Source organism: Quercus robur, chromosome 10 (assembly GCF_932294415.1).
Source record: "Quercus robur chromosome 10, dhQueRobu3.1, whole genome shotgun sequence".
Classification (NCBI taxonomy): Eukaryota; Viridiplantae; Streptophyta; class Magnoliopsida; order Fagales; family Fagaceae; genus Quercus; species Quercus robur.
The window spans coordinates 7,708,498-7,714,953 of record NC_065543.1 but is presented as its reverse complement, the minus strand read 5'-3'; the positions used below and the strand labels follow the sequence as shown (position 1 = coordinate 7,714,953).

At 32.9% G+C, this 6,456-nt stretch overlaps 1 long non-coding RNA gene across 1 annotated transcript in view; it reads left to right on the top strand.

Moving 5' to 3' along the window:
• Positions 1-1,890: 1,890 nt before the first annotated feature.
• The window catches only part of LOC126702491 (uncharacterized), a 42,167-nt gene continuing 37,601 nt past the window's right edge, over positions 1,891-6,456 (top strand). The window contains exon 1 of the long non-coding RNA XR_007647763.1: positions 1,891-1,904. This is a non-coding gene — a long non-coding RNA (uncharacterized LOC126702491). The remainder of the gene's footprint in view (positions 1,905-6,456) is intronic.

Genomic DNA, 6,456 nt, shown 5'->3' with positions numbered 1-6,456 from the left:
GACGTAGCATTTCTCAACTTTGAAAAGTCATACTTGGTGTGTACTCCCACTTTCACAAGTCTAAAAAAAATCATAGACAAATAATACCTTACAGGAAAGAAATCAACACTACAAAAAAACGGGGGCTATCCTCGCTGGAATAGCCCAAAAACAGCCAGTATACTCTAAAACACAAGCTTATATATATATATATATATATATATATATATATATTAGTCCCTGACTATCTGTTATTTTTACCATATTACACGAAATAAACGTATAAAAAAAAATCATTTATCCAAACAATGTTTAATTACTTCTTAGCGTTTTTCATGTTAAACCATGCGAACAACTATATATACTTCTTGATGTTTATGTTATTCTTTTCTTTTGAATGTATGTGTGGAGATGAATTCGAATTCAAAAATGTCATGCTATAGATTCGGCACCATTTGACGCTCAGTCATTAATAAACGTGATGATAAAGACGAGAAGAAATATATAACAAAACCTCTCCACCATTGGTTCGCATGGCAGGAGATCCAACAATCCTTTTCAATTGCAACATGGTCTCTTGTACCATATGTTTTTCATTTTTTACATTGTTATCAACCTCAACTCTCAGCCCCTTTTCTAAAAAAAAAAAAAAAAAAAAAAAACCTGCCTCTTCAAACTATTTAAAATTCTAGGAAGTAAAAACACAAACATGAGTATAAGTATAAGTACGACAAAGCAAAATGAATAATTTATTTTCTAAAATTATAACATAACATGACGGGTACAATACCCAAAATGTAATGTTCATGCTTCTTAGTTAAAATCTCTAGATATCCTTGCACTATCAATAATCTATGACGAGAGAATGAATGTTTTGATTTATTTTTTGGATGAATTCATTTGTATTAACTATTAACAACAAATGGGCAGTCGAATTTTTTGCCATTTTGCAAAGTTATCCCCCCTCCGAATCTGTCAGTTATTCAAGTTAGAAAATCATTCCCGGGCTGGCTCAAACTAAACACGGATGGATTGTTTATGGAAAATCCTGACCCTACAAGATGTGAAGAACCTCCTCCTATTGTTTTATTTTTGCTAGAGTTTGATAAATTTGAGACTCTCTCTCAAGTCTTATTGAAGGACTTCTCTTTCGAAAGTTTCCAAAGTTTCATGATAAAGATTAGTTTCATAGAAAGGGAAAAAAAAATAGTAGGTTGTGAATTCTTTTCCCTATATTCAAGAATGCCCCCAAAATATTGGGTCAATAGAGACTCAACATAATTAAAACTCTAAACTGTTTCACAAAATAAAAAATGGTGTGAAATATTAAAATCTAATAACAAGTTAACACATAAACAGAGCAAAGATTTGAGTAAGAGAAAGGTGTGTTCCTAACAATTAATATTATTTTACGTTACCATACTGTAAATTATGGTAAATAACAACAAACGCCGGTCAAATTGACATGAGACCCACAGTCAAATTTACGTTTTAATCTATTTCTTTAGACATGCAGGTGAGTGACCAAGATGGCAAGATCACCCTCCCGACAATATTGACTTGACAATTTGAGCACGGGTAGGATAGTAAATTTGCCTGAATGTACTTCATAGAATTTAACACATTCGGTCTTTGACTTTTGCTATAATATTTCAAACCCCACGTTTTTGCTATAATATTTCAAACCCCACGTAAGACTAATTCACAAACGTATTGGTCAACACGTAAGCCCCCTTAAGAGTCCACCAACAACTACGAGTCCGAGAAGCCACGTGAACTCCATCACTTATATATTGCTTACCTCACAGGTCCATATTTTCTCATTCGCAAACACAATCAACCTACTTCTTTCAAAGAACACAAAATTTTCTTTGCCTTTTTCTTTGAACAAAGAAAGTTCAGAAATCCCAGCAACTTAATTTTGGGTTATTTTCAAAGATGGGTTTTGGAAAGACTAGCACTATTTTGATGATGATATTTGTAATCTTGATGGTCCTTTCGTGTCAAACTGGGGTCGAGGCAGCAAGGGCATTAAAGGAGGATTTTGCTAGTGTTAATCAACATCAGACATCCTCAGCAATTTACGAGAAGGCAAAGTACACCATGGAGTTTTGGCTTCAAAAGTTGTCCTCGGGACCTAGTCCTAGTGGCCCTGGTCATTAGTTCATTGAATTTATGAAATGCTTATACAGCTACGTGCATATAGTATATACAGTGACTTATAGGAGAGACAAATGTAAATGAAAAGAAAAATTCTTTGATTCTTTGTTCTTATCGGCAGCTTAAGCTGCTTGTATTGACGGTTGTATATCTTTCAATTTGCATTTGAGTAGAAGTTCTAATTCATCAAACATCGGTTAATTCTTTGATTTAATCAAATTGATAAGTCAGTATCATTTGAATTGTAATGAATCAAGATATATGACCATCTTGGGTTGGTATCCAAAAAATGTCTGTCAAAAGTTTAATTGAGGAACTCTAAAAGACTAAAAGTGCCCATATTATATGTGCTATTGAACCAAATCCACGTTCGTTAATATATCCCTGAGTTAATCATATAATGGGCTCTGACATGCATGGTTGTAACTTGTAACTTGTAAATATACCTACCTGTTAATTAACATGCCATTGACCCAGAACATTTAACAGATTTACTTATAGAGCAACACCATAAACACAATATTATTCACAGTTTGTTTTTACAAGAGTTGAATTGAGTTGACAAACTGTAATTGGTTTTTATTTGAATCCATTATTACTGGCACTATTAACATCATTAGGTTTTTTTTTTTTTTTTTTTTTTACTAACCTCTTCTAAGATTTTCTGTTTACACTTATATCCTCTAGTTCAGAAAAAGATACTCACTCTTATAAAATGTAAACTATTTACAGCAACCTCTAAATGGCTGAAAAAAGATTTTAAAAAATCTCTGAAAAAATGCTTTAAAAATATTTTGCATTTTTGGGGAGGTGATGATGCAAGGAATGTGATGGGCTGTTTGTGTATGGTTAAGAAAAAAATGAAAGGGCTGAATTACTTAGAATACATTGATGGGTGTATAAGTACCTCTACAAAAACACTTAGTTCCAAATCACATACAAAAACTAACAATTCATTCAATTACCAAAACCGATTTACAAATAGCTTAAATTTTACTACTTATACTAGCTGTTGGGTATTGGTAGCCTCTAGATAGTTGACAAGTGTCTAAATCCTATCGACTAATACTTAAGAAATCATCTAACTAACTATCTAATTAGTTGTATGAGGATTAGGATATAACTACTTGAAATTGCCCTGCATTAGGTTTCTCCCTCTTAAGAAGCACTTGACCTCAAGTGCTCTTAGTTGCCACAAGATTTGTATGAATTTCTAGCAATTGCCTTGTATAATGAGTTTGCAGCTGTTGGCAATACGTACACCAAATGTTGCTAATTTTGCATAGCAAAGTCCTACACAACTGAAACTCCAATGTAGATTCATTTGCATTAGGAGGACTCCCTTTCTTGAAAGCAAACTTGTCCTCAAGTTTGTTTGACCCTCCAATTTTAAAGCCTTCTTCATCTTGGCCATTGGTTTGGGACTTGCTTTTTCCTTCTTTATTTGTAATGAGTAGTGAAGCACTATCTTGTGCAAACTTTGTGTGCTGCACCTTCCTCCCAAGATGGCTTGCCTATCGTAATTACATGATTGTATGTCTACTTCATCACAAAGAATGGAATAACAATCTCTTGAAAATCTAATTTCATCTCATTTATTTAAGCAAGACAATTTATGTTGATGCTTCAATTCTTCCTTGTTCAAAATCCCTTGTGACTCCATATTCTCATAACTACCTGTCTTAATCAATAGAAGGGTTGAATTACTTAGAACAAAATGATAAGTGGAGAAATACTTTTGCAAAAACAATTAGTTCCAAATAGCACACAAAGGCTAAAAATTCATTCAATTACCAAAACTAATTTACAAAGAGCTTACATTCTACTACTTATATTAGTTGTTTGTAATTAGCAGCTTCTAGATGGTTGACAAGTGTCCAAATCCTATCAACTAATACTTAAGAAATCATCTGACTAACTAACTAACTAATTAGTTATAAGAGGATTAGGATATAGCTACTTGAAATTGTCCTGCATTAGGTGAATATCTTATTCCAAACTAAAGTAGACGTGGGTATAATAACTAATAACAGAAAAATTTAGAAGGGATTAGTAAAATTTGTCCTTAGGGTCTAGCAAGGGAAATTACTTGAGTTTCGAGATTAGTGGACATGTTGTAACTATGTAAAAAAAAAAAAAATAATAATAAAAATTCAGCAACACTGGTTAACCAAATGCAAAATTTTCAACAACCCATATATAGATAGTTAAGAACGAAAAACCAAAGTCTATTTTGAGGTTTACACTATTTATTCTGTTGAATCTTGAACATGACACGAAATGCAGTAATTAATTCAAACTATATGGCTATGATTCTTAGTTAGCTGCATGACCAGGGGCGCAGCTAGAAATTTTTGTTTGGGGTGGCCAACTTATGATACTAATTTATTAAATTATACAAACTTTAATAAACACACACAAACACATACATTTATACACACATATAATTTAGTATCTTTCATAGTAAATCCTTAAAGTTTTTATTTTTAATATAAGTTACCAACTTGTCTACCAAAGTGAGTAAAAAAATTTCAATTAAACTAATGAAGTATTCAAAAATATGAATGATCCAAAACTTTAACAAACATAAGAACACATTTTACAATAAATAATAAATGTGAGAAAAAAAAATTCTCTATATCAATTGGACAATTTTTGTAAGAACGTCATTGGATTAGCTCAAATATTTGGGGGGACCGAGTCCCATTTTTGTAGGCTGATAATTAAAATGATAAATGTAAGGACTAAAATTGGATTGGACCCAATATAGGATTAGGTTTTAGTCTAACGAGCCCAAACAATGAATTTGTAGAGTGTGGTTGAAAAAACTAGTTCTATTCGGTAAGAAAGACAATAACAATTGTTTATTTAAGAGAATCAAACACAAATAAGGTAAGAAAATCTGTCATTGACATAGTCCGAGGAGCTATGTTATAATGTCAAGTTGATGATCAAGGTCATAAGAATTCAAAAGATTGTTACAAAGATTTCTTGGTTTTTTCCGATCCCTTTTCTTTAGGCCACCTTTCCATGTTATATACTATAATTTTGGTATCATCCCCACCACACACGTATAGGTTAGGTTCTAGGAACTCCCTCTTGTCCTATCCAACACCTCCCAGAACCTTCAACTAGCAGCTGTAAGGCTGCTTCACCACTGTTCAAGTATCACCTCCACATTAATACGGTCAGAGAGTTAGCTGGGATGCATTTAATGTAGAGGCGGCAGCTTTTGTAGATATTTGTTGCCTCCCTCTACTCCTCTCTTATCTAATGTCTGACTTCTAACCGTAATGCAACCTTGAAGGATATTCAGAATGATAGGACATTCCTACTGACCTCGGATTTCCATTTTCGATATGACTTTTTTCTTCGGTCATATTTTGGACTATCATATACAATTCTTATTTCTTCTTCTTTTATCATTCTCATAATAACCTTATTTGACCATTCTCGGACTATTAAATATCCCCGAATTGGGTCATAGGCCCAATTCGTTCAGTTTTAATAGTACCTTTTGGCTAACTGACCCCCAAAATAAATATTTATATATAATATTAAAATATTTTTAATTTTTTTGGGGGGGGGGGGGGGGGGATGGCCCCCACTCATACATGTAGCTCCACCACTGTGCATGACTCGTTTAGAATGCCCTAGTCAATACGAAGGCCCTAAAAGCCTACATAGCATGATGAGTCTAGTAAGACTTGGCACAATTTTATCACTATAAAAAGCTTCACTTCATACTTTCTCAAACACTTAGAGCATCTCCAATGGCCTACGTAAATCCAAAATACTCTCTACAATAGAGAGTGAAACCCAAAAAAAGCTCTCCAATTGACTCTCTATTCCTAGATTTTTTTTTGGCTTGCTCATCAAGTCTGATGAGCTACTATTCACTCTTCAAATGCTTTTTTCTTATTATAATAATTAGATGTTGAATAAAAAAATGTTGGAAGATGTGTAGTTGTTAAAAAAAGAATAAATAAAGAATGAAGAAATAATATTTAAATGAGAAGAGAATGGGATAAAGAATCTGTTAGAAGTGTATTTGAAAAAATGAGTAGCTAAAAGGTAAAAGTCACTGTTCATTTTACAAATAATACAAAAATTTGGAGATTTTGCTGGAGATGCACTTACACAAAGTCCCAAAAACCTACTTTTTTTAAGACTCAATAATTCTCCATCTTTTTAGCAACTTAGGGCAGTTTGTTTGAATTGAACTTCCGCACCCTTTTGATAATTTTTCTTTTAATTTCAATGCTATCTTGAGCCACACCAGTGTTAAGGCAACCAGGTTGTTGTGTGAGGATTTTG